This window comes from Macrobrachium rosenbergii, chromosome 34, assembly GCF_040412425.1.
Source record: "Macrobrachium rosenbergii isolate ZJJX-2024 chromosome 34, ASM4041242v1, whole genome shotgun sequence".
NCBI classification, from domain to species: Eukaryota; Metazoa; Arthropoda; class Malacostraca; order Decapoda; family Palaemonidae; genus Macrobrachium; species Macrobrachium rosenbergii.
Genome location: NC_089774.1, coordinates 480,025 through 492,450, shown reverse-complemented (window position 1 = coordinate 492,450; position 12,426 = coordinate 480,025). Strand labels below are relative to the sequence as shown.

Below are 12,426 nucleotides of genomic sequence, written 5' to 3'. Positions count from 1 at the left end.
TCTATTAAATCTATTAAATGTGAGATCTGGGCCATTATTTCATCTTTATCTTCCTGATATGGTTGCAAAATTATCTTTCAAGGCTCTGTTTTATCCTTTGGCTGGGCTTAATTCAGACTATTTTCTCTGTTATATATTTTTCAATAGATAATTGCCTATTTTCTATTTTGATATCTATAAATATTTATTAAAAGTGAGATTCAGCCATTAGTATTTTCGTTCCTTTCCTCTTCAATCTTCTTGTTCTTCCGTCATTTAGATCTAAAGTGTTCTATGTAGATCTTGCCGTTTAGCGCAGTTATTATCATGGCGAGCACTATGTATGTAAGGTATGTTACGTACGTAAGATATGTTACGTACGTAAGATACTTATGTAACAAGGGCATGAAAACTTAGCTCCGTGGGCGCGTTCAGTTAAAAAAAATATTGGAGGATGTTGCATCATGCTTAAATGTATGAGTGTAACCAATTATTACTGCGTTTAGTATTGGATACGATACACAGGCTTCGATCCGGTAGGTTCTACCTCCTGTATGTAGGAAAAGATGCCTTATATTACAATGCTCGTATGTTTGTTACAATCCTCTTTCATACGTTTTGTATTTGCTTATTACTCCTGCTACACCTTTAGGATGTAAGCTCTGCCAATAAAGTACTCAATGGAGAAATTCGTCTAATTTATCAGGAAAAATCTCCGGCCTACGACCACGAAAATGGACGTCACTTCACATGTTAAAAGATCATCTTTCCTCTTCCACAGGCATGAGTCAAAGAATCGTAGGCTATTGTGTGGGTATGTGCCAGATAACATATACCCCACAGCAAGTTTCTTCTCTTGTGCGAAATTCCCGCACAACAATCTTTTCATATTTTTCTTACTGTAGAGTTACTTGTATTGTCTGTTTTCATAAGAAATTATTGATTTGATTTTTCGTTGTGAATTGCCTTCTGTTGGGTAACCGACAGACAAAACTATGTTATTTGTATCTATATTCACGTGAAATCCAAATATATTCTCATGCTTATGAATTTTGTAGAACTATGTACGTCTCTATTGCAAGTCATGATAATAAGGGTGAAAGAACCACATCTGTTGGAGAATAACACTCTCGCATCATTTTGTCTGATTTTTGCTGATTCTAGCATGAAGTATCGGCGGTGCTATGGTCAGCACCGGTAGTTGTTTTACACAGAGACGAAGTCTTTTGACAAGAACGCCAGTTGAAGCTTTATAGTAACGAAGTCTGTACTGTTTTGTTATAATAATTCAGTTATCCTTATATAACTGCTCTTGATGAATGCATTGCACATATTACGTATAGTAATAGTTGAAGGTCTTATCAGATCTTTTAAAATGGTTATGTGTTATTCTTTGTTAATTCAACTTCTACATTCCTTCTACCTTTGTGAGTCAGAGTAATAAGAACACATGCCTTCGTTTTATGGGTTTTGTTGTCCAACTAACAAGAGCAGCGTGCCACATTTCCACACCACTGACTTTTTAAGAGGTGCAAAAGTAATGAGCAGGAGAAAGTTACTGCTACTTTGTTGGAGACGCAGGCCGTTTATATAGCGGCGGACTGACGTCACACAAAGGAATACAATGGACCCGATGTCGATTACACTTGACAATAATTACAATGCATAAATACAATTCTTGTGCACAGAAAAATGGACAATGCCCGACATGACAACATTCTGATACATGTACAAAAGAGACAGATACAAAATAAATTAGTAACAGGTATAAATTTACATAGAAAGGCATGACTGGTTCGATATGGCTGATTTTGCGCGCCCAGCTCCTATAGGAGCGGAATTGAAAGAAAACAGGTCGCTCACCACAGATCACAGAAGACTCACTCAGCGGAGACTTTACAAATACTCCCCCCACAAGACGTGGGTAACGTCTGATTAATCGAGGTATCTGTTGGGGCATTGAAGAGTGCCGCGGCTCCGCAAAGTCAGCTGGGGAGTGCGGTGTGTAAGGGAGCGGCTGGGTGTGGGTGTGGCTGGTTGCTTTCAGGGGCGGCCACGCGACCTCTTTTTGCAGCGGCCCGGCTGCGTAGGCGACGGTTCCTGGGGAGGGCGCTGCATGGTGTCGTGTGCTGTTTCCTCCAGGAGGGCGGGCTTGAGACGGTCGATTGACACCCAATTGTCCTTTCCATGTAGGGCGAGGTGGAAGGCTTTGCTGTTCCTCTCAAGCACGCGGAAGGGCCCCTGTAGGGTCTGGTGAGCCGGGGCGGACAGCAGCATCCCTGACGAAGACGTGGTGGTGGAGGACAAGCCGGGAGGCGTGAAGGCGGTTGATCTGTCGGTATACATCCGCCGTCAGGGGCGAATTTCCTGACTATGTCGCGGAGCCTCTGGTCTGATGGGTTGTAATGATCCTCCGTGACGAGTTCGCCCGGGACCACGAGGGCTCTCCGTAGATTTTCTCCGCTGCAGATGGGTCGCCGTTAGCTCTGGGGCGGTTCTCACCGAGAGGACCCAAGGCAGCTGGTATTTCCAATCCTTGGCAGTGCAGTGGGCCATGAGGATGCCTTCAGGGACCTGTGGAATCTCTCCACTAATCCGTTGACTGCGGGATTGTAGGCAGTGGTGGTGTGGTGAGATGTCCCCAGCAGGCTTGCCAGGGCGGACCAGATCTTGGGCAGGAAGGCCGGGCCCGTCAGTGGTGATGTGGTCTGGGACGCCAAACCGGCTGATCCAGCTGAAGAGGAGGGCCTCGGCGCATGCGCTGGCGGTGGCTTCTTGCATGGGCATCGCCTCAGGCCACCTGGTTGAGCGGTTGACAATCGTCAGGAGGTATTTGGCCCCACCTGACTGGGGAAGAGAGCCTACGACGTCTTTGTGGATGTCGCTGAACTACCTCTCCGGCTGGGGAAACTTGCCTACCCCTGACTCGGTGTGACGATGTGGCGGAATTCAAACCCACAAACAAAACAATACACAACACTCACCCTGATCTTCGGTTGCTGGAGACGGACCAAAGGTCCACGGTCGCCAATCACAGCACACAAAACCACAAAACAAAATTGCAAACAGACCCCCACCAACAATGAACAAAAAAGAAGAGACACATGCACCATCAATGTTGGTACAAAAACCCAGACCAAAATTAATTTCGAACTGCCCGTCCACTTTCAAGGTTGGACCTCAATTACCCAAGACTCTCCCAAAACCGAAATCTACCTAACATTTTCACAGACAGACAGCGCCATAAACGACTCCAACAACAGAACCACTCACAACGACAATTACACTCGCTTGCTCTCTCTCTCTCTCTCTCACATAAAACGTTGGGAAATGCTAAATACTAACAAATTCATTCATCCCTCTATAATTCTCCCCCCTTTTTAGCATTTCCCAACTAACACCTTTCACACTGCATTCAAATTGCCTTACGCAACACCCACGGATGCTCACTAGCAGGTCCTCTAGATAGCGTTCGCGGGCACGCAATCATTCTCTCAGAATCACTTTCTCTTCCCGCAACATTCAGATTCATATTTTCTCCTCCATTCTCTCTCAGATTCACGCTATCTTCTTCACTACTACCACTCTCAATTTCATCCACAATCTCATCTATACCCTCTAACTCGTTCCCAAATATCTCCCCCAATTCTTCAACTAACCCATCCCATTCGCTCATTGACCTTTCCAATTCTTGCAACGATTCATTCATGCTTTCAATCACTCGCATATTACTGCTACGCTCTCTTACACTTACACTTTCGCTCACCTCCAACCGTTCACTCACCCCTACACGTTCAGTCAACTCAGTTATATCAAACCCGCATATGCTATACGTCCTATTCATACCATCCCATTCATCCGTATTACACGCTTTATCACTCATTTTCACTTTGGCACTCACACCCCTATCACACAACTTACGATCATTCCGTTCACTTACGTTCTTCCCTTTCTTACGTTTTCTACCATACTCTATCAAAACAAATTGCTGATCCTCCATACACAAGCTCTCATGCATACTTGGTTCATTCGATTTCAACCATTTATACACCCCATTTCTCTCACATATTCGGTACATCCTTCCCCAAATACAAATCCCCAAGCACATCCCCTTTCATGCGTAATTCAATTACCTTCATACTAGGACAGACCACCATCCCGCATTTTTTCAAAAACTTACATCCCAACAAAATATCATATTTATCATTCGTACTCTCACTAACACAAAAATCACTTTCATCCATCATTACACCCCCAATTTCTAACTGTTCACACACTCTTCCAACCACTGCTACCCTAAATTTCCAATCCCGCTTACTTCCCCTGACAATTCCTAATTTCACGTATTCCTCAATTTCTCACATCCATTCTTAAATATGACATTCATACTACACCCGGTATCTACTAACGCAGTCAATCTTCTCCCTTACAACACAAACTCATGCACTCGTCAGTCTTTCCAGCAAAGCCTCCTCATGCAACAACCCCTCACGTACATGCATCACACGCACCACTTGCATCCTGGAGGATCCACCCATCTGAACCCCTTCACACTCAGTTTCCCGAATTCGCTGTCACAGTCACCCTCTTTCGTCTACATACACTTGATACATGCCCTTCCATTCCACATTCGACACACTTCGCTCTCGGTTCTGAACACATTCTCGCATAATGCCCATTCTTACCACAGTTGCCACATATTACATTCACTCGGGTACCCCTACAACCATTAGCAATATGACCCACCTGTCCGCACCTGTAGCATTTAACCCCTATCTTTCATACACTCCTTACCAAATGTCCCGATTGCCCACACCTGAAACACGCTCCTAAAGCCCACCTACACTCATTCTTTGTATGTCCTTCCTTTCCACATCTAAAACACTTCGCTTGACTTTCACTCACCGACCTTCCCCTTTGTACACTACTATCCCTAACCTGTCCAACCAGTTGTTCCCTTACAAACCCACCATTCATCCTCACTGGCACCTCCACATTACTTGCTCTTACACTCCTATCTATTACACTATCTGCCATTCTCATTGGGCCCCTCAACACTGCATCCCTAAAGCTTCCAAACTCTGGCACTCTCTCATCTACCCCAGCCCTTACACTCACACTTCTGCTCTCTTTTATAACCCTGTCAAGCTCATAATCTTCTACAATTTCCAAAATTTCTCCCCAAGTCAACCTTTCACTCGTCCATCTTTTCTTCTCCTTCCACTTCAAGTTCACAAATTCTCTAACTCCATCTGGCACTGTCCCTAACAACTTCCGTACTAACTCCTTACATTCATCTATCCCATCATCCCCAAACTTCTTCCTTGCCAACGTCTCCAGCCTACAAGCATACAGTGACAAGGTTTCCCCAGCTTTCATTCTTGCCTCATCATATTCATTCTTCCTCTTATACTTAACACTCGCTTTCATACGCCTCGCTTGCTCAACTAGTCTAGCTTTCACCTTGTCATACTCAACATCTCCCACACTCATAATAACCCTATACATATCAAGCAAAAACCCAGTCAAATATTCTCCTAATTCTCGTGCCCACACTCTCTTACTCTCCCCATACTTATCCTGACAAAACCTTTCATACTCCCTAAAGAAATCATGCACATCCCTCCTTCCATACTCATCATACCTTTCACACCAGGGTACCTCCCTCACATACATAGCCTTTCTCACTTCTTTCTCACTTTCACTCTCACTTTCGCTACTTTCACTCTGTCCTTTCATACCCTCTTCCGAATACAAAGAGTCCACTTCCGCACTTACATTCATCTTACTCATTACACTCTTCTTCTTCCCCTCTTTTTATCCATTTTTATCCATTCACCCCCATCCACCTCATTATCACTACTATCTTCACCCTCTCCCTTCTTTCCTGCCTTCCCACTTCCTTGCCCTTCTTACCAGTTTCTTTTCTTTTCCCTTCTTCCCTTTTTCTTCCCCTGACTTATCCTTACTTTCCCTCTGTTCCTTCCCTTGCTTTTCATTCCCCTTTTCCTTACCCTGCCTCTCATTCTCTCGTTTCTTACTTCCTATTCCCACATCACTTTCATCACTCACGCTTCCATTCACTTCTTCCTCCTTTTCTTTTCTCTTGCCCCTTCACACGTTCCAGAGGACCTGCCTCCAACAGCCCCTTCTCCAAAAACACCCTTGAACATACCTTTCATCATTTCTTCCACACTTTTCATCATTCCCTCCAACTTTTATCCATCCTCTCTTCCATTCTCTCTTCTGACTCTTTCATCTCCCCTTTCATTTGTTTCTTGCACTCCTTTTACCAATGATCTCATCTCTTCCAACTGAAGCCTCAAGTTCTCATTCTCACTCTTTAACCATGCATTCCCTCTCTTGCCAGCCGCAACTCCTCTCTCAACCTCACCAGTTCCTCTTCCATCCTTTCTCTCCAGTCACACTACCAGCCACCAATCTCAATTGCAGCTGCAACACCAGCTGCCCCACGTTGGGCGCCAAATATAATGTGGCGGAATTCAAACCCACAAACAAAACAATACACAACACTCACCCTGATCTTCGGTCGCTGGAGATGGACCAAAGGTCCACGGTCGCCAATCACAGCACACAAAACCACAAAACAAAATTGCAAACAGACCCTCCACCAACAATGAACAAAAAAAGAAGAGACACATGCACCATCAATGTTGGTACAAAACCCAGAACAAAATTAATTTCGAACTGCCCATCCACTTTCAAGGTTGGACCTCAATCAGCCCAAGACTCTCCCAAAACCGAAATCTACCTAACATTTTCACAGACAGACAGCGCCGTAAATGATTCCAACAACCAGAACCACTCACAACAACAATTACACTCACTCTCTCTCTCTCTCTCTCTCTCTCTCTCTCTCTCTCTCTCTCTCTCTCACACACACACACAAAACGTTGGGAAATGCTAAATACAAACAAATTCATTCATCCCTCTATAACGACCTATCTTGCTGGTTTGGCACCGGATGCATTGTCTCGCCCAGGCCCTCACGTCCTTCCGCATCCCATGCCAGACGACTCCTCTGTCAGGGGTTTGGCAGACGTCGTCCTGCCGTAAAGGGGTGGGACAGCCCGTGGATGACATCAAACATGGCGACGGTGGGAGGCGGGCACCAGGGGCACAAGGCTGGCGGTGCTAATGTCACAAACAAGGAGTTTTGGTCCTCTATACCGAGGGTCAGGTCCTTCCACTTTAGGGACGTGATGGTGGTGTGGTAGGCTGGCAAGTCTCTGGGTCGGCTGTCTGCTCCCAGGCAATCGTAGTCGATCCCGAACTGAACCCAAATTGAAATCGATTCTGGAGAGGGCGTCTGCTTTATCATTTTCTTCCTGCCTGTCAGGGGAGGTATTTGATTGAGCAGGCAAACTCTGCGATGGTAGGGGCTGCTGCTGCCTGGAAGACCAGAACCATTCCCCCTGATTTTCGTGAAGGCGTGGACCAGCAGCTGGTGGTCCGTCCAGGCTGTGAAGGGCGTTACCCTCCAGGAGGAATTTGACTTTTTGGTTTTGTCGCCCGATGCACTGGCAGCGTTCCCTGTCGAAGGTGCTGATGGCTGGGCCTATGCTAGGTTCAACTGTTTGCTGAAGAAGGCGATGGGCTGGGGGTGCCAATGACGATCTGCTTTTTCCATGGATGGCCCCACAGGCGACGTTGCTGGCATCCGTCATCAGCTGGAGGGGGCATTGGGGTCCTGGTGGGCTAATAGCGGTTCTTTTTGCATCTCGGTGAGATGGCTAACAAAATATTATCAGGGAGAAGGCCTGCAAGCTGGGTAATAAAGAAGGACTTGGTTGGCCTTTCAGGATCTCCGTTAGAGGATATGGCCATGATGTGTGCGATCCCAGGGACCAAACCCTCTGTAGTTAATTGACCATCCCGAGGAATTCCTGGACAGCCTTGATGGAGGTAGGGTGGGGAACCTGATGATGGCTGCGACCTTTGAACAAACGTGGGCGGACACCATCTGGGGATATCTTTTAGCTCAGGAAGTCAAGCATTTTTTCGACGCCGAAGGTGCCATAATTTTGTCGAATCCATATTTTCTCCTGCAGTTGCTGCGGACCACCCAGCTGCCGCAGGTGCTCTTTGGGGATCTGGAAAAAATTAGAATATCGTCCTCGTAGCAGACGCGAAGTTCAGGTCCCCAAGGATGCTGTCCATCAGCCTCTGGAATGTCTCCCAAGCGTTCCTCAGGCTGAAGGTGCTGAAGGCGCCATCGTAGGACTCCTGAGCGTGGCGTAATGATGGCGGACTCTTTTGGGATATCCTCTGGAGCAACTGGTACCTGGAAGTATGATTTTAAAAGATCTAATTTAGAGAATATTTTGGCCCCTGTGAAAGGAGGCCGTGAGATCTTGCATGTTTGGCAATGGGTAATGATCAGGTTCAGTTGCTAGGTTGAGCTCGCCTGTAGTCGCTGCAGGGTCTCGAGGAGCCATCCGGTTTCTGCACCATGTGGAGGAGAGGCCCATGGGCTGGAGGCCTTCTTGCATATAGCCCATCCGCTCCATCTGGGCAAGGCGGCGTCCTTGGCCTCCTGAAGGCGCCGCGTGGGAAGCCTCCAGAAAATTTTGGACTGGGGACCCTTCGTCTTGATGTGGTGGCAGATTCCATGTTTGCTGGGGTTCCAGGTACCTGGACTTTGGCAAGTTTCAAACCCGGGGAACTCCTTCAGCAGCTTTGCGTCCTGGTGTGGGGCTGCGGAGTAGATGATAGGCACTCTGGGTCCTGGTGCCAGGGGAAGGGACTGGCTGGAGTTAACACCTGTGGAGGAGATGCTTGCAAGACTGATGTCGACTGCCAGCCTGAAGCTGGGCGAAATCCGGTCCATGTAGTAAGGGTCCTTACATCGAGTGACGATGAAGTTCCAGGAATATCTCCGGCTAGGATGGAGATCGCAGAAGGCCTGGTGCCATAGGAGAGGATGGGGACCCGTTGGCGGCCATCACCAAGGCAGGCTGTTTCAACCGGCGGGCATTTCCTGACTGGTCTTCTCTGGATGGTTTGGAAACACTGATTGGGTGGCTCCAGTGTCGACCAACATCATCCTGGCGGAGATGGTGGCGCGGACGTGAAACCTGATTGCTTTGGGCTCCTGGGGAACTCTGCTGCCATGGCGGCCTGTTCTGTTGGCCGCCACCTCCCCGTTTTTTGGATGGGCGAAGGAATAGGGGTTGGCAGTTCCAGTGCGTCCTTGCCAACTGCTGGTGGTAGTAGCAAGGGCCTGGGGGTTCTTCTTGTGCGTCATACTTTTGCTGTCAGTTTCTGGTGAGAGGGCGTTGATGTTCTCCCTTTTGCGCCATCTATCCTCCGGCTGGAGAGAATCTGATGGGGTTTGCAGGCATGGATGCCCTCTTCACTGCCCTTTGGCAGTCTGTCAGCTGCTGCGCTGTCTTAATAAGGTCCTCGAGCGGCATGGTGCAGGGTCGAGATCTTCTGAGTTCAGTCTTTTCCGAGAGGAGCTGGCGTAGGGCAGGATTTGATTGATAGCTGATCTCTGACCACCTATCGGTGCCAGGCTTCCATGTCTGGAAGGGTGAGGAGGTCCTGGATCATGCCCCAAGTCTCCAGGATGTTCTGGTCATGCCACAGGCTGGTGACGAGGTCAGGGCGCGGGCGGCCCTCTCAGAGATACAGGCAGGAGCAGGTCTCGATGAGCAAAGGTTTTTAGACTCTGGTAGGTGACAATCCTGCTGCAAGACAACCAATTCTACAACGAGCTTTCTGTAGGCCTCCTTCGGGCGGGGCGTTGATGACGGCGTCAGCTTTGAAGGGAGTTCGTCCGTGAGCCTCGCCAGTCTGAACTGTTTCGACCCTGTACAACCCATGATGATGGGTTGCCGTGCATGAAGGACGGCAATTTTATGGCAAGAGGTGGCTTTAGTTTGTTCCGGGGGGGATGGGCAGCAATGCAGAGGTTGGGTAGCAGCATGGAGGAGCGTGTGATTCTTGGCATGGATTATCATGAGGCGGGACTTTGCGGTACATAGATCTCTGAGTCTGGCGATTGGTTCACGGTTAACTGTCTACGTGGGAGGGAATGTCCGCGTCCATGATCACTCATTGCCCTCTTAATTGGAGTGGGGTACTAACTTCAGTAAGCGTCCCAAGAGCACGCCATGTGGGTCAGCTAATGACACTGGTGATTTGTCGATCTAGGAAGTCAGCACATCCAACGCTGGTTACAGCGCCTAGGGAATTTAGTCCGCTTGAGGCGTGGGGTAGTTCATGGAGCCAAGACTAGGTCACCGACTTCTGAGTCCGCTAATGGCTCCGGGAACCACTCCTGGTCACCACTTTAAGAGGTGCAAAAGAAACGAGCAGGATAAAGTTACTGCTGATTTATTGAGGACACAGGCGGTTTATATTGCAGCGGACTGACGTCACGCCGAGGAATACAATGAGAACCAGGGTGACCTGAGGTCAATAACATTTGACAATGAATAAATACATTCTGAGTTACAAAAATAGACAATAATGAAGTTGAATACATTCTGATACCTGAGCAAAAGAAACATATAACGTACAAGTTGGTAACAGGTAAATATTTCCATAAATCAGTTTAAATGATTGGGTATGGCTGATCCTCGTGACCCGTTATCCTAGGGGCGGCAAAGAAAATGGGTCGCCATCATAGTGGAAAACCGGATCTTTAGCAGGGATTTTTACAATATATGTCAAAGTGTTTTGTAATAAGTGTGGTTATGTGAGCTATGATAACACAGGAAAAGCAAAGGATGTCAAACAAGCAAACATTTGAAATTTTTCCCCAAAACTCTGTTAGTTTATTGCATGATGATGTTAGGGAGGGGGTTTTCAGGTGTTGAAAAGATGGTTGTTTATTTAGGGTTCAGTCATTTTTTCATTTGAAACATTTATTCAAATATGCAAAATTGATTACTGACTGACTGTGCAGTTGATCATACTCGTCGTATAATGGAGAAAAGTCATAGTAATATTTGAGGACATGAAAAAATGAAAATGGAATATCAATATTGCAGTTAGTTTTCGATGGATCGTGGCACCGTAGGGGTCACTGGAGTCGGGAGCTGTTATAGAAACTGATTCTGGTCACACCATTGACTATGAAACACTAAGTTTGATTTGTGAAAAGTGTAACAACAAAAGTAGTTTGATGGAAAGAGGAAGATCTCTCATTCTGAGTATATAGACTGGTTGGACTCACACATGGTTTGTCAAATGTGAACAGAATTATGACTGAGGAAGTTCTGGCGGGATGGAGGCAGAGTTAGCAGTTTTGATGTGGGGAGATCTCTCAGTTATAATTTCAGTGACATGAGTGTGGTATCTGATGGTGATAGCTCTGCTTACACTGGTATCGGTGAATGCCCAGAAGAAGGTGTCCATGGGAGGTTCACATAAACTTACTGATCTAGTAATAGATCATCTCAGTATTACTTTACTGTATCAGTGAACAGAAGCTATTTGGGACATCTCCTGAGAGATGAGGAATGAAATATTGTCAACCTGTACCAATGCTCTTCCTCAGATGATAATCCTCAGCATCATCTAAGTCCCCAGGGGTCCAAGTTCTGGTGTTTTATAACAGGGCCATTGCTCAGGAAAACACCTAATCCAATCCATACAGAGATCAAAGTTTATTTTCGACTGAATAAAAAGAACTTGCTGTGCTGAAACAGGTGTATGATCGTCTAACAACAGATGAGATGATGGAATTGCCTCCGAGGACTCACCCAAAATCGAAATGGGTCATTGCACCAGCGTATTTGGCAGATATGCCCCAAGGACTTGAGGGCAAGAGAGAGGTCAGGTCGATTTGCAATGGCCACTGCTGTTGCAGGATAGTAGAGTCTTCATTATGTGAGTTCATTTGGTGTTGAACATTCAGCTGGCATGCTGAAATACCTAAAAACATGGACAAGCTTGAATGGACACACCAAAAGAAGGAAGATGAGGAGGACAAATCAGCAAGAAAAAGAGCTGACAGAGGACGCCACTGGAGGTTTCTAGGACTTTGGACGCCCACAACTCAAAAAGTAAGTTATCGTCACTTCAGATTGACACTATTCTCTTCCTTTTTAAGATATTCATGTGCAGTTTTTTCTTTTTATTAGCAATGACAGGGCTTTCATTTAACAAAGTCGGATTTATTTATATTTAAATTTTACTATTTATTTACTATTTATTTTTCTTATTTAATCGCAGAATATTTTATTGATGCAATAAAGTGCAACTTAAAATTTTTAAAAGTTATTTTCACCTTTTTTAGAAACCCCTTTTAAATCTATAAATGGAAAGTTCTTTCCATAGAAATATAAAAGTTTAATATCTTGATTTTTGTAGATGGAGTGTTTCTTCAAAAAATAAAATTTGCCACATATTCTACTTATGCCCACCTTTTTCTTTTACATGGATCTTCATGAAACAGTTTATACAAATCTGAAT

The 12,426-nt window shown here is 46.0% G+C and overlaps 1 protein-coding gene across 7 annotated transcripts in view; it reads left to right on the top strand.

Moving 5' to 3' along the window:
- The window catches only part of LOC136856039 (oocyte zinc finger protein XlCOF6-like), a 212,144-nt gene that overhangs the window by 65,937 nt on the left and 133,781 nt on the right, over nucleotides 1-12,426 (top strand). The gene's annotated exons all lie outside the window — the stretch shown is intronic.